The sequence below is a fragment of the Pleurodeles waltl genome, chromosome 9 (assembly GCF_031143425.1).
Source record: "Pleurodeles waltl isolate 20211129_DDA chromosome 9, aPleWal1.hap1.20221129, whole genome shotgun sequence".
NCBI lineage: Eukaryota > Metazoa > Chordata > Amphibia > Caudata > Salamandridae > Pleurodeles > Pleurodeles waltl.
The window spans coordinates 1,073,037,683-1,073,062,431 of NC_090448.1; positions in this window are offsets into that span (position 1 = coordinate 1,073,037,683).

Genomic DNA, 24,749 nt, shown 5'->3' on the forward strand with positions numbered 1-24,749 from the left:
TGTATTTAGTTCCACCTGGAGGGACCACCTGGTCCACCTGAAGGAAGTGCTTCAGGCCCTGCTTCAAGCAGGCCTGACTATCAAGGCAAGCAAGTGCCAGATAGGGCAAAGTTCTGTGGTGTACCTGGGCCACCTTGTTGGTGGAGGCCATGTACAACCTCTCCAGCCCAAAATCCAGACTATCCTGGATTGGGAGGCTCCAAAAACCCAGACTCAGGTCAGGGCCTTTCTTGGCCTGACTGGGTATTACAGGAGGTTTGTTCAGAATTTTGGGACCATAGTGGCCCCTCTGACTGAGCTTACCTCCAAGAAACAACCCAAGAAGGTCATTTGGACCCCAGAGTGTCAGAAAGCTTTTGACACCCTAAAACAGGCTATGTGTTCAGCACCAGTGTTACTGGCCCCTGACTATAGCAAGGAGTTTGTAGTGCAAACCGATGCTTCAGAGGAAGGGATTGGGGCAGTGTTAGCACAAGTTAATGAAGAGGGCCATGATCACCCAGTTGCCTTCATCAGCAGGCGACTACTCCCCAGAGAGAAGAAATGGAGTGCCATTGAGAGGGAGGCCTTTGCTGTGGTTTGGTCCCTGAAGAAGTTGAGGCCTTACTTGTTTGGCACTCACTTCCGTGTACAAACTGACCACAGACCTCTCAGATGGTTGATGCAGATGAGGGGGGAGAACCCAAAACTGTTAAGGTGGTCCATTTCCCTACAGGGGATGGACTTCACAGTGGAGCACAGACCTGGGACTGCTCATGCCAATGCAGATGGCCTTTCCAGGTTTTTCCACTTAGCTGATGAGGACTACCAGGGTGTAGGTTAGTACCCATCACCTTTCATCTGGGGGGGGGCAGTGTAGGAAAGTCCTTTTTTTTTTGCCTGATCACCCCCACTCTTTCTGGATAGGTACTGGTGGTTACTGACTCTTGGCTGTGCCCTGGGTACTGCTTACCAGTCCCAGGGCCAGTGCTCTGTGTAAAATGGATATGCAAATTAGGCTAATTATAATTGGCTAAGTTAACCTACCTATAAGTCCCTAGTATATGGTAGGGCATGTAGGTTTAGGGACCACAGCATAGGTGGTGCACACCTAGGTGCATTGCTGAGGTGCCCAGTGTCATTTTAAAAGCAAGCCTGCCTTGCTGGCTGATTTTAAATTAAAGTTATATGCAAATTCGACTTTGGAATTAAAGGTACTTCCAAAGTTTTAAACTACCTTATTTTTACATATAAGTCACCCCTAAGGTGTGCCCTATGTGCCCCTAGGGCTGGGTGCCATGTAACTATAAGCAGGGACTTTATAAAAATAGATTTATAAGCCCTGGTGAGGTAAAAACAGCCAAATTCGTTTTTCCCTCATTGAAGTCAATGGCCTTCATTGGCTAGAATGGGCAGACTTTATTTAAAATTTTAAAGTCTCCTTAAATGTTACATACCAAGAATTTGGTATCAAATTGATTGTTATAATAAATCCCACAACTTCCAGTTGTTGGATTTAATATAACTAGTCCAGGTAAAAAGTTTAGACTTTACCTAAAAAGTTGCCAATTTCAGCTCTGCATTGCTTTTGCTGCTGTGCTCTGATTGGCCAGCCTGCAGCAGCTTCTGCCAGGCCACTTTAATGAGGTGTGAAGTGGCCTGACTTTACACAAAGGAATGTGCTTGGGGGAGAGAATCTCCCCTCAGCAGATGGGGAAGCAGGAAGGGGGAGGGCTGCCAAACTGGTCTTCAAAGGCAGAGAAGGACATTTGCAGCACCCAGCAACACCCCCACATCCTGCAACCCCAGACAGCTAGGTGCCCCCTTGATTAGATTAGGAGAGGGCAGGAGAGGGGTGTGTTTATGATTTTTAGCCACACCAGTGGGTGGGCTCAGCCAGATCTCTCCTCTAAAAATCAGATTCATCCATTTTGGATTTTTAGAGACTATTGCCTTCTGGGATGGATTTTTGCCACACTTCCCAGGAAGTGGTCATCACAGGGGGACGACCCTGTCCCTGATTGGAGGACCAGGGCCCCCCCTGCTTTTCACCCAGGAGCAAGGATAAAACTGGCAGACCTGCACCCACGCCTCAGATCCCCACCAAATTTCAAGAAGAAAGAACTACAAGGAGAAGAAGGACTGCCCTGCTGGACCCCTGGCCTGCACCTGGACCCTGCACTCAGAAAGACTGCACCAGCTGCACACTTGGGCTTCACCACAAGAAGGACTTTGCCTGGCTTCCACTGGTTCAAGGAGGGACTCCCTGTTTGCTACAGGTGAAAAATTGCTAACCAGAGTCCCCTGCACCAACTCCTGAAAAAGTGACCAGCTGACCACTGTCCAGTGGCCAAAAAGGAGTTTGCGCCAGGTGCACTCTGGGAGTTGAAGTCCGCACTTCCCAAGGACCATCACAGAACTTCTGGACCCTTGGGGTGAGCTGTGGACCCCAAAAGAACCTTAAAAGAACATCTGGGTGAAGCCCCAGAAGTTTGGAAAAGATTGGAGAAATTTTAGAAAAAAGCTCCATAAAGTGACCGACTCGACGCGGAAATTCTAGCCGGCTTGCCTCAACCGCGACCCGGCCTGACTTCGTGGTTCGTCCCGGTCAAGAAAAACATCCGAAAAAAAGACTAAGTCCGAACGTAAAAAGTTGACCGGGACCTTCCAGCCATCGTATCCGAGAAGGGCTCCACGGACGTCGGATCAAGATCCAGGTTTACCCCGGTCGAAGGATTTTCATCTCGAAAAAACGACTAAGTCCGAAGGTAGAAATCACCACCGAGGAAACCGACTTCGCGTATCCGGACAAGGGCTCCAGGAGGTCGGATCCAACTGGCAGGTTCGTCCCGGTGAAGAAAAACATCGAAAAAGAGACTAAGTCAGAAGGTAACTTTTTAACCGAGGCCTCCCGCGACCTGTAGCCGAGCAGGGCTCCATCGCGGTCGGCCTGAAAGTTTGACTTTGTCCCGGTCCTGGTGCAACCAGATGACCCGATTGGCGCTTTTCGTTTCTGGGCGCTAGAAAATAATAATACTTTAAAAATTCATATCTCCGGTTCCCCTGAACCGATTTTAATCGTTTTTGTGTCATTTTAAAGATAAAAATATAAGCTATTTTTATAAATTGGTTTTGGATTTTTAAACTGTTTCCTGTGTTTTATTTAATTACTGTTTTGTGATATTTGAATGCTTTACACTTTGTCTCCTAAGTTAAGCCTTGACGCTCGATGCTAAGCTACCAAGGGTAGAGCTGGGATTAATTTACTGAGACCTAACTGTACTTTTGTGAAGGTTTGTGGCTTGTTGCTTGGTGTAGGTACCTACCTGCCCTATCAATAACCCATTTTCCAACAGGATGTGATTCAGATGTTAAGGATGAAAAAGATTTGGATCTAGGAGATTAAACGTAGCTTGTATCCGGCCAAGAAGGGCCTATGGTTGTCGAGTTATTCCTTTTTTCCCTGCATACATTGTTGTTATCTTTGCCCCGGATCTGATATTGGCAGACTATCAAGCTCACTTAGTCCATGTACCTCTCAGAGCTTCCCATGGTCACAGGATAGCATGCGCTATGAGCGGACTAAAGTATATTTCACAAAGTCATCATGTTTTGTGCTCTGTTAATTTTTCTTTGTTTCAGTTGAAAATTATGGTGGTCATTACAACCCTGGCGGTGGGTGTTAAAGCGGCGGTAAAACCGCCAACAGCCCAGCGGTAAAAAAATTGAATCACGACCATTGCGGAAACCGCCAACAAAGACTGCCACTTTAACACTCCGACCGCCACGGCGGTAGAAACAAACACCGCGGCGGTAACCACCAACAGACAGGCAGAAGACAATGTACCGCCCACAGTATTACAACAGGCCAATCCGCCACCTTTCCCGGGGCGGATTCACCACAATCAAAAACACGGCGGAAACAGGACTTGGAAGGGAAAACGCTCACCTCTACACTCCCCGCGAGGAACCAGGATGCCATGGAGCCGGAACTCCATATTCTCCCTGCCTTTGTCTTCCTGCTCCTCTACCAGGAGCACGAATGCCGGCGTCGAAGACCAAGGTGAGTACTGCACCTACGACACAGGGGAGGGGGCAGGGAAAAGAGAGTGACACAAACACGCAACACCCCCACCCCCACCCTCACACACCACAACACACACACTAATACATGTTGATACATCACAGTTACACCTCCCAAACCCCCCGGAAGAATGCAAAGCCAAAAGGAAATGATTGTAACCATTGTAATCTATTAAAATCCAGTACTCAAATATATATATATAAACTATAAACAAATATATACACGAAGAATAGAAGTCCAGGTATTGCACCATTTAAGTCCGTGGACCACTGGGCCCAAAATGCATGGGCGAGGCCCACACTCAATACCTGATCAAAACTGAGAGAACACTGCAGGGGCATCAGATAGAAATACAACAGGCACCTCAGGGGGAAGGGAAGGGGGGGCACCTCAGCCGGGTGAGTGCACGACGCCAGATCCACGAGGGAGCTCCATGCCCACTGCTGTATCCTGGAGAGTGCAAAACCACAGTCTCGCAAGTCTTTCCAGTGGGTGGGTTGCCCACTGCTTTATCCTGGGGAGTGCAAAGCCACAGTCTCTCAAGTCTCTCCAGTGGGTGGTTTGCCCACTGCTTTATCCTGGGGAGTGCAAAGCCACAGTCTCTCAAGTATTTCCAGTGGGTGGTTTGCCCACTGCTCTATCCTGGGTAGTGCAAAGCCACAGTCTCTCAAGTCTTTCCAGTGGGTGGTTTGCCGACTGCTCTATCCTGGGGAGTGCAAAGCCACAGTCTCTCCAGTGGGTGGTTTGCCCACTGCACTATCCTGGGGAGTGCAAAGCCACAGTCTCTCAAGTCTTTCCAGTGGGTGGTTTGCCCACTGCTTTATCCTGGGGAGTGCAAAGCCATTGTCTCTCAAGTCTTTCCAGTGGGTGGTTTGCCCACTGCTTTATCCTGTGGAGTGCAAAGCCACAGTCTCTCAAGTGGATAACAGTCTCCACTGGTTCTGGAGGGGGCTTTGTGCCCAGAGTGCTTCATCCTGCCAAGGACAGAGGTAGTGGATGTGAATCTCGACAGGTTCTGGAGGGGGCTTTGTGCCCAGAGTGCTTCATCCTGCCAAGGACAGAGGTAGTGGATGCCTTTCTGCACTGGTTCTGGAGGGGGCTCTGTGCCCAGAGTGCTTCATTCTGCTCGTGGCGGCCTCAGTAGTGGCGGTGCTTGCGGCGCTCATGGGCCTGCAGTGCTGGTGGGTGGCTCAGTGAGCATGCTGCTGGCGGCGGTGTCCTTGGCAGCAGTGCTGTTGGTGGCGGTGTCCTTGGCAGTGGTGCTGCTGGTGGTGGTGTCCTGGGCAGCGGTGCTGCTGGCGGCGGTGTCCTGGGCAGCGGTGCTGCTGGCGGCGGTGTCCTTGACAACAGTGCTGCTGGCGATTGTGTACTTGGTGGCAGTGTCCTTGGCAGCTGTGCTGCTGGCGGCGGTGTCCTTGGCAGCGGTGCTGGTGGTGGCGCGGCAGTGTCCTGGGCAGCGGTGCTGGTGAGGGCGGTGTCCTGGGCAGTGGTGCTAGTAGCGGTCTTGTCCGCCGTGCAGCTTGGCGGCGACTTCCCTTTCTTTCTGTGCCCCTTCCCCACCTTGGATGGTGGCGCAGCTTTCTTCCCACTCCCAACTGTAATCCTGGGAGGGCCCCTGGTGGCAGGTGTTTTACCCTTCTCCCTACAGGCAGTGGCCAACTTCTTATGCTTCTGAGGTGGGGGACTGTCCGTGGTCTGGCTCCTTGTCACACTGGCTGCCCTGCTGCTTGGCACACTCCAGAAGCCCGTTACTGCTGGCACCACTGTTCCCGCTGATGTGGTGGCTGAGGTGCTGGGTTGGGACCTGGAAAGGTGTGCCCTAGGGGACTGAAAGGGTGGGGGAGGTGATGGGAAGAGGTCAAGGTTGGACAGGAAACGTTTTTTAGACACACTTGGACGGGTAGATGGAGGGGGTTTGGGAGTGGAGGAAGAGGTAGTGGTTGTAGGAGGTGTACGTTTGCTGACTTTAGGTGAAGCTGCATGGGCTGGAGGCTGTCATGAGGTGGATGGCTGTTGGGTGGGTGTGTGGCTGCGTTTGTGTACCTTGGGGGTTGGGCTCACAGACACACTGGGAGAGGACACAGGGGATGTGTGAATGGTAGTGTGGGTGGTAAGTTCATGTGAGCGGGGTGTCGTGATGGGTGTGCTGTGATGGAGGCAGTGGCTGAGGATGTAGTGCATGCAGGTGTGAGTGGAGACGAGACAGGGAGAGAGGAGGAGGACGTGGAGGAGTGGGACACAGTGGAGGCAGTGGCTGTTGGTATGTCTGCATGGGTATGATGCTTGTGTGAGTGCCTGTGGGATGTATTGTGCTTATGTTTGCCAGAGCTTCCCTTGTGTGTTGAGGTGTGTGCATGCTGGTCTGATGGTGTGCTTGGGATAGGCTGAGGTACAGGGGTTTGGGTCTGGGTGGTGGAAGTTGGAGGGGAGAGGCTGGACACAGGGAAAATGGCTGCCATCAGTGCTGAGGCCAGAGTCTGAAAAGCTCGCTGTTGGGCTGCCTGACCAGAATGAATGCCCTCCATGTATGCATTCGCCTGTTGCAACTGCCTCTCTACACCCTGGATGGCATTCAGAAAGGTAGACTGCCCAACAGTGAGGGATCTAAGGAGGTCAATGGCCTCCTCACTGAGGGCAGCAGGGCTGACAGGGGCAGGGTCTGAGGTGCCTGGGGTGAAGGAGATGCCCACCCTCCTGGGTGTGGGCCTCTTCTGTGGGTGGAGTGGACATGTGTGGAACCTCCTGTCCGGTAACGTTAGGAAGAAGTCCTGCAGGGGTGTAAAGGCATAATTATTGCATCTGTTTGTGCCATGGTGTGCAATGGGTGGGTGACCCTGTACCCCAGTGCTTGCATTCTTGTGTAGTACCTTGTGTGATAATTGGTTTGGGGTCTGTGTGGGTATGTGTAGTGGCCATGCATTGGTGATGGGTGTCCATACTTTGTTGTTACATGCATGGCTTGGTGTTGGGATGGTGTGGGTTGTGATAGTGGGACATATGTGAGGAGTTGGAGTGATGGGGGTGAGGGCGAGGGTGGGGGTATGTGATAGCATGCAGGTAGAGTGGGGGATGAAGTAGTGAAAGATTTGCCTTACCAGAGTCCATTCCTCCTGGTACTCCTGCGAGGCCCTCAGGATGCAGCATAGCCAAGACCTGCTCCTCCCATGTTGTTAGTTGTGGGGGAGAAGGTGGGGGTCCGCCGCCAGTCCTCTGCACCGCGATGTGGTGTCTTGAGACCTCAGAACATACCTTCCTCCATAGATCGTTCCACCTCTTCCTGATGTCATCCCTAGTTCTTGGATACTGTCCCACTGCATCGACCCTGTCCACAATTCTGCACCATAGCTCCATCTTCCTAGCTATGGTGGTGTGCTGCTCCTGTGATCCGAATAGCTGTGGCTCTACCCGGATGATTTCCTCCACCATGACCCTGAGCTCCTCCTCAGAAAACCTGGGGTGTCTTTGGGGTGCCATGGGGTGATGTGGGTGATGTGTGAGGTGGTGTGTGTTGTGATGTGTGAGGGGATGTGTTTGTGTGTGTTGTGTGAGGTGCGTGGATGTTGTGTGAGTGATGGTGTTGAGTGCCTGTAGATTCTAATTTGTTGATAGTGGTGTCTCTCTCTGGCCTTCTGTCGCAATTGTGGTCGAAGGGGTTTGTGGGTGATGTGGGTGTGTGTTTATATTGTATTGAGTGTGTGGGAGTGGTGTGTGTATGTGTATCAGGTGTGTGTATTTCGATTTGTCCAATGTGGTAGTGTTTTGTAAATGTGTGTGTATTTTGAGCGCAGTGATGTGTACCGCCAATGGAATATCACAGTTGAAAGACCACCACGTGAATTTGTGGGTCGTGATAGTGTGGGCGTATTCCTGTTGGCGTGACGGTAGAGGTTTTGTTATGCCAGTTTATCACTGACCTTTGGTGTGGCAGACTTGTGTGGGTGTCTGGATTTTGGCGGATTCCGAGCTGTGTGTCGTAATAGCTGTGGCGGTATTCCGCTGCCGCGGCGCTGTGTTAGCGGTCTTCTGCACGGCGGTAAGCGGCATTTACCACCAATGTTGTAATGAGGGCCTATGTCTCTTTGATGTTGTGAAATTTGTAAATTGAGGCAACTGTGCTTTGTCTTGAGTATTGTGTTTTGTTTATGACTCAATGTGATATATGAGGACGTTGCTAACTCCCACAAATTGTCATTTGATACCAAATTTCATGATGTTTGAATTAACAGTTGCACTTTCTTCTAGATTGTGACCCTTCATGTGGATTGTTATTTGTGTTTGTTAAATGTTTACTGTTAAAGCAGCTGTAAATAATGCTGAGCTCATTGTAAATAGGTAGATCTAGCAATCCCTGTGTATATTATTTCCACATGACCAGAGTACAACTTAAGATTCCCTAAAACCAGAAAAGCTAGACATGTATAACTTAAAGTTCCTTAAACCAGAAAAGCTAAAAGTATATCTGTCACCTAAGAACACTGCCCAGACTTATCATGGCATTACATGCAAACCAGGATTCCCATAAAGGCTCAAAATCTTAAAACATTTTGCCAGGAATTGCACACACACATAAAGGCACACTTTTTTCCATGGTTAAAGGAGGAAACCTTTGACACCAACATAATAAAACACATGAGAACACACGCATGGACCAAATATGTAGGGTAGAACAGGACAAAGGTGGTGTCAGCTGATCTCCAGGAGGGCAGTTTGATGGGGGCAGGGTGGCTTCCAAACCAATGCTTAAAAGCAGGCACCCAGGTTACTTGCACCCACAAGTCAATTTGGGTTGGGTTTCAATCACCATCTGTTCGCTGATACTGCATGCAGTAGGAGCAGACGGGCTGCATATGTCCCAAGAGTTAGCCACTGAAAAAAGCAAAATGCCTTCTCTACCTGTAACTATATAGGATTAGAGCCAGGATACAACCCAACAGAGTTGAACGCCACAGGGTAGTAGTAAATCTGTTCCACTACGAGACCAATCCCACAGCACTGTACATTCTCACCAAGCCTAGCAGTATCCAAACTGAACTAGATAGGATCGACAGGAAGGGCACCGTAGGGAAGGATACTGTTTGGCCTCAAGACTTTCCAGAAAAGAGATTCTGTGGTCCCAGGATGGCCATAAAGTATCTGGGGTTAACAAGTGAAACCTAGACATTTTGTTTCAGTGTAGGACCATCCACCTCAATGATATGAATGGAAATGAGTTCCACAGGGGAGGGTTGAAAAACAGCATAGATACCCCAGATCAGGAAATCTGGGATACAGAGATAGATAGCTATACATGGATAGAAGGGAAGGGGCAACCCCTAATTGTACCGAAACTTATGCTGCATTCTCATATTATATTAATAGCTGCCTTCCACGAGTTCTCCTCAAGACCATACCCTTTTCATGTGGTTATATAAAATAAACAATCCTTAACACCTCATGAACCCTTTCAACTTCAAACTCTAGGTGGCCATCATGGGTTACAGTTCCAGGAGGACGATCGGGATGGTTTTTGGTGTGATATCGTTTAAGCAGCAAATCTGGGTAAACAGCTGAAGCTGGACAGCCACCGGTTTAGTAACCTTTTCAATTGGAAAGGAACCAATAAATCGAGGTTGCATTTTGCGTGGACCATATAGTCAAACATTTTGTGGCTAGCCAGACCTTATCTCCGCTTTTTACTGTGATGATGTTTATTAGCATGCCTTTCCATGTTTACCTCAGCCTGTCATAAGTGTTGTAAAACGTTTTGTTGAGATTCAGCGAGTTGCTTTACAAAGCCTTGTATTGTAGGTACATTTCCAGATGTTTGAACAATATTTTAAGGCAGCATTTGTGGACTGATGCATGTTACACATAAAAGAAGATACTCCAGTGCATTGTGAATTGTTGTACGCAAACTCTATAAAAAGTAGCAAGGACTCACATTCCTTGGGAGTTGAGGTTAAAAGATATGACAGAGCCTGATCTAGTAATTGATTTACTCGCTCTGTCTGCTCATCAGTTTGAGGGTGATATGCAGACACGAGTCAGGCATCAATGTCCAAAGATTGGCAAAGATGTAGTAAAACCAGGAAATTAACTTGCGGGCCTCTGTTGGAAATAATGACTGGAGATAGACCATGTGACAACAGGATATGCTGCACAAACAGGGTCAAAAGAGTCTTGGCATGGGGTATTTGATTTAAGTCAGCAAAGTGTGCCATTTTGGAAAACAGGCCAACAACTACCCAAATAGTATTGTAACCATTGGAGTTGGGCAATTCTGTGATAAAATCCATGCCTATCATATGCCAGGGATGTGGGGTAGAGGTAAGGTTATTAACAGACCTGAAAGGATCGGTGTGAAAAGTCTTGTTCTGAGAACAGATGGGACAGGTCTGGACATAATAATGCACATCCTTAGACAGTCTAGGTCACCAAAACAATCTCTGTGAATTAGCTTGGGTCATGTGAATTCCAGGACATCCAGCCAAAGTGGTATCATGGCACCGAGTAAGTGTTTCTTCTATTAAACCCTTCGTAGGAGCACAAAAGGTGGTACCATGATACAGACGATTGTTATGGACATGATTATCTTCATCTGTTACCCAAGAATCTAAGTACTCCTGGCTCATGATTTGTGTAACTCTTTGCAAAAATGATGGTGCCAGTTCCTGAGAAATCTGATTTGAATAACTCCACCTGGATAGCAGGTCAGTCTCAGTCTGTTGTGTGCCTGGACGATAGGTAATGATGAACATGTATTCGCTGAAGAAAAACAACTACATTACTTGTCTAGGGGTCAGTGCCTTTAATGATCTCAAGAGCTGGAGATTATTATGATTAGTATATATTGTAATGGTATAGTGCATCCCTTATAGGTACTTCTGCCATTCTTTGAAACACAATGTAATTATCAATAGTTCTCGCTTGGCTACTATACTGTATAGTTCTGGGAATCTGCCAATATCTTTTTTTAAAGAATGCCACAGGGTGCATTTGTCCCATTGTGCAGTCACGTTGGGACAGGATACCTCCTATGGCAGTTTGAGAGGCATCCGCCTCTACAAAGTACGGTAACTCGGGATCTGGATGTCTGAGCCCTGGAGCAGTGGTGAATTTCTCTTTGAGTAGTTTGAATGCTTTATTGGCCTCCTCGGACCAGACAAAAGGTTCCTTTTATTTCTAAAGGTCTAGTAATTGGGCTTACTATGTCTGAGAAATGTGTGAGAAATCATCTATAAAAGTTTGCAAACCCCATGAAACTTTGTACCTCCTTGACTGAGGTTGCTGCTGCATCCAGGATCGCCTGCACCATTTTCTGATCCATGATAATGTCTTCCGTGGATAGGAAAATATCCTTGGAACTCAACAGATTTTGGCCCTCATCATGACATTGGTGGTAAATCCTGCTTACGGCCTCGGTGACGGCCGCTAGCATAACGCTGCAGTGGCAAATTTCCATTCTCCATATTATGACACACACACCAATCTGACAGAATACTGCCACATACACAACTCCGTCAGCCCAAAGGTCAGTGGTAAAGTGTCGGTACCAACCCCCATACCGTTACGCCAATAGAACAACGCCTACCACATCATGACCCACGAATCACCTGGCGGACATTCAATGGCGCTAAACCATTGACGGTACACAACAGCACACTCAGAATGGAGACCCAAATACTAAACTATACAACATTGGCCAATACCAAAAACACACACACCTGACACTGATACACACACCACACCCTTCCACCCACAGCACTATAAAACACATACCCACATTACCCCCAACCCTTTACAAATACAAATAATTGCCACCAGACTGACACTAAGACCACTGCGACAACTAGACACACACACCACATACACCCATACATCCCTCTCACACCCCACTTCACACACCCAACCACAGTACCCAACACCCACACACTTATACACATCACACAACACCCATGTCCCCACAAAGGAACCCCCGTTTCACAGATGAGGAGTTAAGGGTCTTGGTGGAGGAAATAATCAGGGTAGAGCCACAGCTGTTTGGAGCACAGGTACAGCAAATATCCATTGCCAGGAAGATTGAGCTATGGAGGAGAATCGTGGACAGGGAGAACGCAGTGGGACAGCATCCAAGAAAAAGGGACGAAATCAGGAAGAGATGGAATGACCTACGGGAGAAGGTACATTCCGTGGCAGCAAGGCACCAGCTTGCCATACAGAGGACTGGCAGTGGACCTCCACCTCCTCCTCCATAGCTCACAGCATGGGAGGAGCAAGTATTGGCAATTCTGCATCCTAAGGGACTCACTGGAGTTGCTGGAGGACTGGACACTGGTGGGCCAACATTTACTACCTATCACCCCGATACCTGCATGCCATCTCACACCCTCACCCTCACTTCCATCACTCCACTCCATCCTACACACTGCACCTACACATATGACCAACCCCAGTGCCAAGCCCTGCATGCCATACCAATGCATGGACAACCCTCCCAGCCCTGAATGTACACCCAGTCAATCACCATCTGTTCGCTGATACTGCATGCAGTAGGAGCAGACGGGCTACACATGTCCCAAGAGTTAGCCACCGAAAAAATCAAAATGCCTTCTCTACCTATAACTATGTAGGATTAGGGCCAGGATACAACCCAACAGAGTTGAACGCCACAGGGTAGTAGTAAATGTGACCCACTACAAGACCAATCCCACAGCACTGTACATTCTCACCAAGCCTGGCAGTATCCAAACTGAACTAGATAGGATCGACAGGAAGGGCACCGCAGGGAAGGATACTGTTTGGCCTCAAGACTTTCCGGAAAAGAGATTCTTGAGGTAGCACAACCTCCAAATCAGTGCATAAACATGCCTGCTCCTGCTTCCATCTGTGGTCCCAGGATGGCCCTAAAGTATCTGGGGTTGTCTTCATTAACAAGTAGACTCTAGACATTTTGTTTCAGTGTAGGGCCATCCACCTCAATGATATGAATGGAAATGAGTTCCACATGGGAGGTTTGAATAACAGCATAGATACCCCAGATCAGGAAATCTGGGATACTGAGATAGATAGGTATACATGGATAGAAGGGAAGGGGCAACCCCTAATTGTACCGAAACTTATGCTGCATTCTCATATTATATTAATAGCTGCCTTCCACGAGATCTCCTCAAGACCATACCCTTTTCATGCGGTTACATAAAATAAACAATCCTTAACACGTCATGAACCCTTTGAACTTCAAACTCTAGGTGGCCATCAAGGGTTACAGTTCCAGGAGGACGATCGGGATGGTTTTTGGTGTGATATGGTTTAAGGAGCAAATCTGGGTGAACAGCTGAAGCTGGACAGCCACCGGTTTAGTAATCTTTATAATTGGAAAGTAACCAATAAATCGAGGTTGCATTTTGGGTGGACCATATAGTGAAACGTTTTTGTGGCTAGCCAGACCTTATCTCCGCTTTTTACTCTGATGATGTTTATTAGCATGCCTTTCCATGTTTACCTCAGCCTGTCATAAGTGTTATAAAACTTTTTGTTGAGATTCAGCGAGTTGCTTTACAAAGTCTTGTATTGTAGGTACATTTCCAGATGTTTGAACAATATTTTAAGGTAGCATTTGTGGACTGATGCATGTTACACAAAAAAGAAGATACTCCAGTGCATTGTGAATTGTTGTACGCAAACTCTATAAAAAAAGTAGCAAGGACTCACATTCCTTGGGAGTTGAGGTTAAAAGATATGACAGAGCCTGTTCTAGTACTTGATTTACTCGCTCTGTCTGCTCATCAGTTTGAGGGTGATATGCAGACACGAGTCAGGCATCAATGACCAAAGATTGGCAAAGATGTGGTAAAACTAGGAAATGAACTTGCGGGCCTCTGTTGGAAATAATGACTGGAGATAGACCATGTGACCGCAGGATATGTTGCACAAACAGGGTCAAAAGAGTCTTGGCATGGGGTATTTGTTTTAAGGGATGCGCTGGAAGCCATTTGCTTCCAGCGCGTCGAGGGAAGAGGACTTCTTTTGGTAAGTCTTTCCCTTTTTGGGGGTTTTGTAGGGGGAAAACAGACACTGGGGGAAAGGAAAGGAAAGGGTTTTTCCTTTCCCCGTGCCTGTTTTCTCTGGATTCCTGCTCCACGATCGCGGGCAGGGCCCGCAATCGTGCAGCAGGAATCTCCACTAGACACCATGGATTTTGTTTTGAATGTTTATTTTGGGGGCGACCCCTTGGGCAAGGGTCGCCCCCCTGGGGGGCTATTCTATTTATTAGTTCGCCCCCCCTGGGGGCAGATCGCCGATTTTTTGGCCGATCTGCCCCCGGGGGGGGGGCGAAATCCACTAGACACCAGGGATTTCGTTATATAAGTTTATTTTGGGGGCGACCCCTTGGGCAAGGGTCGCTTCCCTGGGGGGCTATTTTATTTAGTGTTTCGCCCCTCCCGGGGGCAGATCGGCCGATTTTTTGGCTGATCTGCCCCCGGGGGAGGGGGGTTGCGAAACCCACTAGACACCATGGATTTACTTTTATATGTTTATTTTGGGGGCAACCCCTTGGGCAAGGGTCGCTCCCCTGGGGGGCTTTTTTTTCTTCGTTTTCGGCCCCCCTTGAGGGCAGATCAGCCATGTTTTTGGACGATCTGGCCCCCGGGGGGTCGAAGCACACTAGGCGCCAGGGATTGTGTGGTGTATGTGTGTGTGGTGTGTGTTTGGGGGCACCCCTTGGGCAAGGGTCGCCCCCCCCAAAGTAGGGAAAGTTCGTATTGGCCATCTCTGCGCAGATGGGCCTATTTTTGTAGGCCCATCTGCCCCCAAGGAGGGCAGAAACCACCAATACGCCAGGATTTATTTTTTTGCCCTTTTTTTGTTTTGTGCTGGGGGTACCCCCTTTCGGAATGGTCACTCCCTAAAGGGGGCACATAGCTGTTGCCCATTTCTGCCCCCCTTGGGGGCAGATCGGGCAATTATTTTTACGCCCATCTGCCCCCAAGGGGGCAGAATCCACTTAGGTACCAGGGACAATTTCTAAGTTCTTGGTGGAAGGGTTTTTGTCAACTGGCGAAGAATTTGTATTTGTGATTATAACAATTTATTACTTCTTTTTCTTCTAGTTCAAAGCTTTTGCTTCCTTTGCTGTGGATCCTTGCGGTTTTGGCAGTAGTTGTCCTGCGGTTTGCATAGTTGCATGTTTTAGGTAAGTGAAAGCAATTTACTCCAAAGGAGTATTGTTGACATGCATGAATGACATGTTTGTAGGTGGTGTACTAAATGCAGTATTGTGTGTGAAATAGTCCTTAGATTTGAGCACAATGATATTTGTGTTGTCATATGTCTAAATTGCTTTTTTCTTTTTTCTTTTTAGTGGGATATCATTGGTGATTGCTGTGTCTGTGCAGAGTAGTTGCTTGGTGAGTAGCTTTTTCAGGCAAGTGAGTGGTATAGTTTTTTAGTACATAACTCTTTGTGATAAAGCTACACTTTGTTTAGTACTTATTTTAGTGCTAGTTGTTGTTGGCAATCCATTTGTTGTTAGTGAGGATCATGGCTAGCTGCAGAGTGACCGCTGAGCAGGTTGTTGGCATGCTCTTTGAGTCGTCTTCAGACCATGACTACGAGACTGACTCTGCATCTGAGGCAGAGGAGGAAGTGAGAGATTCTGGCAGTGAGTTTTCTGTCCGAGAGTATTCTTCTGATGAGGAAGCTACTCTCAGTGCAGATGAAGGGCCTGTTGTAGAGGAGGACATAGATGTGCCAAGAGTGCAGCAGCCTGGGGCTGTAGGGTTTCCCATTAGAAGACCTGACACCTGGATTGCCCCAAACATGGAGCAGCCACAGTTATCTGCATTTACTGGTCTCCCAGGGTGTAGAGTCAATACGGAAAACTTTTTGCCTGTCCATTTCTTTCACTTGTTTATGGACGATGTATTTTTGGAAGAGATTGTGGAGCAGACTAATTTGTATACAGAGCAATATTTGAGGGACAACGCTGCCAGACTTAAGCCTCAGTCTAGAGCTACTCAGTGGGTTCCCACATATCTGGAAGAAATTAAAAAGTTTACAGGTTTGACTTTTTGATGGGGTTGATCAGGAAGCCGTCACTGGCTTCTTATTGGTCTACTAATCCCTTGATGGCAACGGCTATATTTCCTGCAACTATGACACGTAATCGCTATTTGCTTCTTCTTCTTCGTATGCTGCATTTTGTAGACAATGCTTTAGCCTTGCCACGAGATCACCCTGATTGTGACCTTCTTTTTAAGATTAGGCCTGTCCTTGATCATTTTGTAGATCGGTTTTCAGAGGTCTATGTTCCAGGCAAAGAGATAAGTGTGGACGAGTCTTTGGTCCTTTTCAAGGGGCGTTTAGTTTTTAAGCAGTACATTCCTAGTAAGAGGGCACGGTATGGGATTAAATTGTATATGCTGTCAGAAAGCAGTACAGGATATGTGTATAATTTCCGGGTCTACACTGTTAGGGATTCCAGTATTGACCCTCCTGGTTGTCCGGCCACTTTTGGAGTTAGCAAAAAAATTGTGTGGGAACTTGGTAGACGACTGTTTAACAAAGGTCACCATTTGTACGTAGATAATTTCTACACTGGAGTGCAGTTGTTCAAGGAGTTGTTTAGAGTGGACACTGTTGCTTGTGGCACAATCCGTTCTAACCGGAAAGGCTATCCAAGGGAGCTTGTCTGTAAAAAACTTGAGAGGGGACAGTGCAGTGCCTTGCGGAATAATGAGCTGCTAGCTCTGAAATTTTCAGACAGGAGGGATGTGTACATGCTGTCTACCATCCATGATGAGAGTACTTCCCCTGTGACTGTTTGGGGTCAGGTTGCGGAAGTGCGCAAACCTGCGTGCATTTTGAACTACAATAGGCACATGGGTGGTGTTGATAGAGTAGATCAGAGGTTGGAACCTTACACTGCTCTTCGTAAGTCTTACGTGTGGTAGAAAAAGTTGGCCCTACATTTATTTCATTTGGCAACTTTTAATGCTTTTATTGCATTCAAGGATTGTTCACCTGAGTCAAGGATGACATTTGTTAAATTTCAGGAGTCAGTGATAGAAAGCCTTATTGTGGTGGAACAGGCAAGAGTTCCTAGAGTAGAAGTGGTGGAAGATGTGGCTAGATTGAAAGATCGGCACTTTCCAGATCACATTCCTTCCACTCCCAAAAAAGACTTGCCCACAAAGAAATGTAGAGTATGTGCCTGGAGATTAATCCGGAGGGAGAGCCGGATGTACTTCCCCGAATGCCCTTCAAAGCCTGGGCTGTGTGTGCCCAGCTGTTTTAGAAGTTACCACTCAAGGAAAAACTTTTGGGAAATACTGTGAGTGTAAACTGTCTGTTTTATATTTTCATATGTTGAGTTTCACGGTTGGCATCACTTTCATGTATTTAGTTAGAGCTTTTGTGTTTGTAGTTTTGTACTCATTTCATAATTAGTTAGCGGTTTCTTTGTTGTTTATAAACAAAAAAAAGTGATGGCGGTGTGCGTGGGGTAGCACTTGGCTGGCGGTATGGGTGGGGTGGCGCTTGGCTGGCGGTGTGCTTGGGGTGGCGCTTGGCTGGCATTGTGGGTGGGGTGGCGCTTGGCTGGCGCTGTGGGTGGGGTGGCGCATGGCTGGTGGTGTGCGTGGGGTGGTGCTTGGCTGGCGGTGTGGGTGGGGTGGCGCTTGGCTGGCGGTGTGCTTGGGGTGGCGCTTGGCTTGCGGTGTGGGTGGGTGGCGCTTAGCTGGCGGTGTGGGTGGGGTGGCGCTTGGCTGGCGGTATGGGTGAGGTGGCGCTTGGCTGGCGGTGTGCTTGGGGTGGCGCTTGGCTGGCGGCGTGGGTGGGGTGGTGCTTGGCTGGCGGTGTGGGTGGGGTGGCGCTTGGCTGGCGGTGTGCATGGGGTGGCGCTTGGCTGGCGGTGTGCTTGGGGTGGCGCTTGGCTGGTGGTGTGCTTGGGGTGGCACTTGGCTGGCGGTGTGGGTGGGGTGGCGCTTGGCTGGCGGTGTGTGTGGGGTGGCGCTTGGCTGGCGGTGTGGGTGGGGTGGCGCTTGGCTGGCAGTCTGGGTGGGGTAGCGCTTGGCTGGCGGTGTGCGTGGGGTGGCGCTTGGCTGGCGGTGTGCTTGGGGTGGCACTTGGCTAGAGGTGCCAGACAAACGCCAGTCCACACACCCATCAGCTGGTGTGATTGCTGTATCAGGCATGTCGGCGTATGAAAGTGATGGGCCCTTGACTGGCGCTGTCTGTCGATGCGAGTGTTGTAATGTGCTGGGCCCATGGCTGGCGGCGTGATTGGTCTTGTGCATGTCATGTATGAAAGGTGTGTGAATGGACTGTAAAGCGGTTGGTGCCTTGCTGTGGCTTTACAGCTCACGAGCTATGAGTCATTGGTTCAGTTTTTTGGCCTTTCAGTTATTACCAGTGCATTTCACTTTTGTGAAATCTCTTGTTAATAAAATTTGATCTCCTGAACCATCACTCACCCTCGTGCCAAATCCAACCAGTATGTGTGGTACAAATGACAAAACCTGCTCCGCTGTAATCAGGCGTCGCAGCACACTTGAGACACGCTAGATGTCTCAGGTGGGACCCCGATGATGAAGCATGCCACCAACTTGGTTGGTGGGTGAGGGGTCTTTTTAACATAACCTAAGTGCATTTCTTTTCACAATTTTAGTGTTTGGCACATCACAGACGTATGTGCACACATCAAAATGATATATTACAAAACCACCTGTGTTTGGGGGGGAGGGGCCACCTACGTTTTTGGTCCTGGGTGCGGCCTTCATCTAGGGAAACCTACCAAACCCAGACATTTTTTTAAACTAGGCACCCCAAGGAGTGCAGGGAGATGTGGCTTGCGTGGATCCCCCAACATTTTCTTACCCAGACACCTCTGCAAACCTCAAAATTTGCTTAAAAAAGCATATTTTCCGGACTTTCGTTTGTACGATCACTGCTCCAGCACATAATTCCTACTCCCCAGCGTTCCCCTCGGTCTCCCAAGTAAAATGACACCTCACTTGTGTTGGTCCCCAAAGCAGAGTCAGCCTAAAGATGTATAAAAGAAGAATATATCCTTATCAACTCGCTGCGCTATCCTCTCTATCTCTGCAAGTTTTGTGGCCTTATTCTGTTGCAGGCACCTGTCCCACCCACACAAGTGAGGTATCACTTTTATCGGGAGACTTGGGGGAACGCTGGGTGGAAGGAAATTTGTGGCTCCTCTCAGATTCCAGAGCTGTCCTTCACCAAAATGTGAGGAAAATGTGTTTTTTTAGCCAAATTTTGAAGTTTGCAAAGGATTCTGGGTAACAGAACCTGGTCAGAGCACCACAAGTCAACCCATCGTGGATTCCCCTAGGTCTCTAGTTTTCAAAAATGCACAGGTTTGGTAGGTTTCCCTAGGTGCCAGCTGAGCTAGAGGCCAAAGTCTACAGGTAGGCACTTTGCAAAAAACACCTCTGTTTTCTTTAAACAAATGAGATGTGTCCACGTTGCGTTTTGGGGCATTTCCTGTCGCGGGCGCTAGGCCTACCCACACAAGTGAGGTATAATTTTTATCGGGAGACTTGGGGGAACATAGATTAGCAAAACAAGTGTTATTGCCCCATTGTCTTTCTATACATTTTTTTGTTCCAAATATAAGAGAGTGTGTAAAAAAGACATCTATTTGAGAAATGCCCTGTAATTCACATGCTAGTATGGTCACCCCGGAATTCAGAGATGTGCAAATAATCACTGCTCCTCAACACCTTATCTTGTGCCCATTTTGGAAGTACAAAGGTTTTCTTGATAGTTATTTTTCACTCTTTATATTTCAGCAAATTAATTGCTGTATACCCGGTATAGAATGAAAATGCACTGCAGGGTGCAGCTCGTTAATTGGCTCTGGGTACCTAGGGTTCTTGATGAACCTACAAGCCCTTTATATCCCCGCAACCAGAAGAGTCCAGCAGACGTAACGCTATATTGCTTTCAAAAATCTGACATTGCAGAAAAAAGTTACAGAGTAAAACGTAGAGAAAAAAAGCTGTTTTTTCACCTCAATTTCAATATTTTTCTTTTTCAGTTGTTATTTTCTGTAGGAAACCCTTGTAGGATCTACACAAATGACCCCTTGCTGAATTCAGAATTTTGTCTACTTTTCAGACATGTTTCGGTTTCTGCGCTCCAGCATTGGTTTCACGCCCATTTCTGTCAGTGACTGGAAGGAGGCTGAAAGCACAAATAATCTTAAAAATGTGGTATGTCCCAGTAAAATGCCAAATTCGTGTTGAATAATTGGGTTTTCTGATTCAAGTCTGCCTATTCCTGAATGCTGGGAAGCTGGTGATTTTAGCAACACAAACCCTTTGTTGATGCCATTTTCAGGGAAAAAACCACAAGCCTTCTTCTGCAGCCACTTTTTCCCATTTTTTTAAAAAAAACAAAATGTTCACTGTATTTTGGTTAATTTCTTGGCCTCCTTCAGGGGAACCAACAAATTCAGGGTACCTCTAAAATCCCTAGGACGTTGGAAAAAAAGGACACAAATTTGGCTTGGCTAGCTTATGTGGACAAAATGTTATGAGGGCCTGAGCGAGAACTGCCCCAAATAGCCAATAAAAGGCCTGGCAGCGAAGGGGTTAATGATCTCAAGAGCTGGAGATTATTATGATTAGTATATATTGTAATGGTATATTGCATCCCTTATAGGTACTTCCGCCATTCTTTGAAACACAATGTAATTATCAATAGTTCTCGCTTCGCTACTGTATAGTTCTGGGCATCTGCCAATATCTTTTTTTAAAGAATGCCACAGGGTGCATTTGTCCCATTGTGCAGTCACGTTGGGACAGGATACCTCCTATGGCAGTTTTAAAGGCATCCGCCTTCACAAAGTACCGTAACTTGGGATCTGGATGTCTGAGCACTGGAGTAGTGGTGAATTTCTCTTTGAGTAGTTTGAATGCTTTATTGTCCTCCTCGGACCAGACAAAAGGTACTTTGTAAAGGTCTAGTAATTGGGCTTACTATGTCTGAGAAATGTGTGAGAAATCATCTATAAAAGTTTGCAAACCCCATGAAACTTTGTACCTCCTTGACTGAGGTTGCTGCTGCATCCAGGATCGCCTGCACCATTTTCTGATCCATGATAATGCCTTCCGTGGATAGGAAAACATCCTTGCAGCTCAACAGATTTTGGCCCTCATCATGACATTGGTGGTAAATCCCGCTTATCACCTCGGTGACGGCCTCCAGCATACCACCGCAGTGGCAAATTTCCATTCTCCATATTATGACACACACACACCAATCCGACAGAATACTGCCACATACACAACTCCGTCAGCCCAAAGGTCAGTGGTAAAGTGTTGGTACCAACCCCCATACTGTTACGCCAACAGAACAACGCCTACCACATCATGACCCACGAATCACCTGGCGGACATTCAATGGCGCTAAACCATAGGCGGTACACAACAGCACACTCAAAATGGACACCCAAATACTAAACTATACAACATTGGCCAATACCAAAAACACACACACCTGACACTGATACACACACCACACCCATCCACCCACAGCACTATAAAACACATACCCACATTACCCCCAACCCTTTACGGATAAAAATTATTGCCACCAGACTGACACTAAGACCACTGCGACAACTAGACACACACGCCACATACACCCATACATCCCTCTCACACCCCACTTCAGACACCCAACCACAGTACCCAACACCACAACAGTTATACACATCACACAACACCCATGTCCCGACAAAGGCACCCCCGTTTCACAGATGAGGAGTTAAGGGTCATGGTGGAGGAAATAATCAGGGTAGAGCCACAGCTGTTAGGAGCACAGGTACGGCAAATATCCATTGCCAGGAAGATGGGGCTATGGAGGAGAATCGTGGACAGGGAGAACGCAGTGGGACAGCATCCAAGAAAAAGGGACGAAATCAGGAAGAGATGGAATGACCTACGGGAGAAGGTACATTCCGTGGCAGCAAGGCACCAGCTTGCCATACAGAGGACTGGCAGTGGACCTCCACCTCCTCCTCCATAGCTCACAGCATGGGAGGAGCAAGTCGTGGCAATACTGCATCCTAAGGGACTCACTGGAGTTGCTGGAGGACTGGACACTGGTGGGCCAACATTTACTACCTATCACCCCCATACCTGCATGCCATCTCACACCCTCACCCTCACTTCCATCACTCCATTCCATCCCACACACTGCACCTACACATATGACCAACTCCAGTGCCAAGCCCTGCATGCCATACCAATGCATGCACAACCCTCCCAGCCCTGAATGTACACCCATTCAATCACCATCTGTTCGCTGATACTGTATGCAGTAGGAGCAGACGGGCTGCACATGTCCCAAGAGTTAGCCACTGAAAAAAGCAAAATGCCTTCTCTACCTATAACTATGTAGGATTAGGGCCAGGATACAACTAAAACAGAGTTGAACGCCACAGGGTAGTAGTAAATCTGTCCCACTACGAGACCAGTCCCACAGCACTGTACATTCTCAACAAGCCTAGCAGTATCCACACTGAACTAGATAGGATTGACAGGAAGGGAACCATAGGGAAGGATACTGTTTGGCCTCAAGACTTTCCAGAAAAGAGATTCTTGAGATAGCACAACCTCCTCGTCAGTGCACAAACACGCACGCTCCTGCTTCCATCTGTGGTCCCAGGATGGCCCTAAAGTGTCTGGGGTTGTCTTCATTAACAAGTGGACCCTAGACATTTTGTTTCAGTGTAGGGCCATCCACCTCAATGATATGAATGGAAATGAGTTACACAGGGGAGGGTTGAATAACAGCATAGATACCCCAGATCAGGAAATCTGGGATATATGAGATAGATAGGTATACATGGATAGAAGGGAAGGGGCAACCCCTAATTGTACCGAAACTTATGCTGCATTCTCATATTATTTTAATAGCTGCCTTCCACAAGTTCTCCTCAAGACCATGCCTTTTTCATGTGGTTACATAAAATAAACAATCCTTCACACCTCATGAACCCTTTGAACTTCAAACTCTAGGTTTCCATCAAGGGTTACAGTTCCAGGAGGACGATCGGGATGGTTTTTGGTGTGAAATGGTTTAAGGAGAAAATCTGGGTGAACAGCTGAAGCTGGACAGCCACCAGTTTAGTAACCTTTTCAATTGGAAAGGAACCAATAAATCGAGGTTGCATTTTGCATGGACCATATAGTCAAAAGTTTTTGTGGCTAGCCAGACCTTATCTCCGCTTTTTACTCTGATGATATTTATCAGCATGCCTTTCTATGTTTACCTCAGCCTGTCATAAGTGTTGTAAAACTTTTTGTTGAGATTCAGCGAGTTGCTTTACAAAGTCTTGTATTGTAGGTACATTTCCAGATGTTTGAACAATATTTTAAGGTAGCATTTGTGGACTGATGCATGTTACACAAAAAAGAAGATACTCCAGTGCATTGTGAATTGTTGTACGCAAACTCTATAAAAAGTAGAAAGGACTCACATTCCTTGGGAGTTGAGGTTAAAAGATATGACAGAGCCTGTTCTAGTACTTCATTTACTCGCTCTGTCTGCTCATCAGTTTGAGGGTGATATGCAGACATGAGTAAGGCATCAATGTCCAAAGATTGGCAAAGATGTGGTAAAACCAGGAAATTAACTTTCGGCCCTCTGTTGGAAATAATGACTGGAGATAGACCATGTGACCGCAGGATATGCTGCACAAACAGGGTCAAAAGAGTCTTGGCATGGGGCATTTGTTTTAAGTCAGCAAAGTGTGCCATTTTGGGAAACAGGCCAACAACTACCCAAATAGTATTGTAACCATTGGAGTTGGGCAACTCTGTGATAAAATCCATGCCTATCATATGCCAGGGATGTGGGGGTAGAGGTAAGGTTATTAACAGACCTGAAAGGAACAATGTGAAAAGTCTTGTTCTAAGAACAGATGGGACAGGTCTGGACATAATAATGCACATCCTTAGACAGTCTAGGTCACCAAAACAATCGCTGTGAATTAGCTTGGTTCGTGTGAATTCCAGGACATCCAGCCAAAGGGGTATCATGGCACCGAGTAAGTGTTTCTTCTCTTAAACCCTTAGTAGGAGCACAAAAGGTGGTACCATGATACAGGCGATTGTGATGGACATGATTATCTTCATCTGTTACCCAAGAATCTAAGAACTCTTGGCTCATGATTTGTCTAACTCTGTGCAAAAATGATGGTGCCAGTTCCTGAGAAATCTGATTTGAATAACCCCACCTGGATAGCAGGTCAGCCTCAGTCTGTTGTGTGCCTGGACGATAGGTAATGATGAACATGTATTCGCTGAAGAAAAACAACTACATTACTTGTCTAGGGGTCAGTGCCTTTAATGATCTCAAGAGCTGGAGATTATTATGATTAGTATATATTGTAATGGTATATTGCATCCCTTATAGGTACTTCCGCCATTCTTTGAAACACAATGTAATTATCAATAGTTCTCGCTTGGCTACTGTATAGTTCTGGGAATCTGCCAATATCTTTTTTTAAAGAATGCCACAGGGTGCATTTGTCCCATTGTGCAGGCACGTTGGGACAGGATACCTCCCATGGCAGTTTGAGAGGCATCCGCCTCTACAAAGTACGGTAACTTGGGATCTGGATGTCTGAGCCCTGGAGCAGTGGTGAATTTCTCTTTGAGTGGTTTGAATG